Source organism: Colobus angolensis, unplaced genomic scaffold (assembly GCF_000951035.1).
Source record: "Colobus angolensis palliatus isolate OR3802 unplaced genomic scaffold, Cang.pa_1.0 Scaffold22, whole genome shotgun sequence".
Classification (NCBI taxonomy): Eukaryota; Metazoa; Chordata; class Mammalia; order Primates; family Cercopithecidae; genus Colobus; species Colobus angolensis.
Window position 1 is genome coordinate 1129380 of NW_012115377.1, and position 346 is coordinate 1129725.

The window sequence follows — 346 nt, forward strand, 5'->3', positions numbered from 1 at the left end:
CAGCCCCTCAAAGTGCTGGGATTACAGGCGTGAGCCACCATATCCCGGCCATAAATTCAGTTTTTAACTCAGGCAGTGAGCTATGGGCTTTAATTTGCCTACCGCAATACAGGGTGTGATTACATTGGGAGGCATTTGAGTCATGAAACATGGTCATGTTTGTTTGTTTTGTTTTGTTTTGCTTTTGGCCATGTTCTTTTTTGTTTTGTTTTGTTTTTTGAGACAGAGTCTCGCTCTGTTGCCTAGGCTGGAGTGCAGTGGCGCGATCTCGGCTCACTGCACGCTCCGCCTCCCGGGTTCACGCCATTCTCCTGACTCAGTCTCCCAGGTAGCTGGGACTATAGGC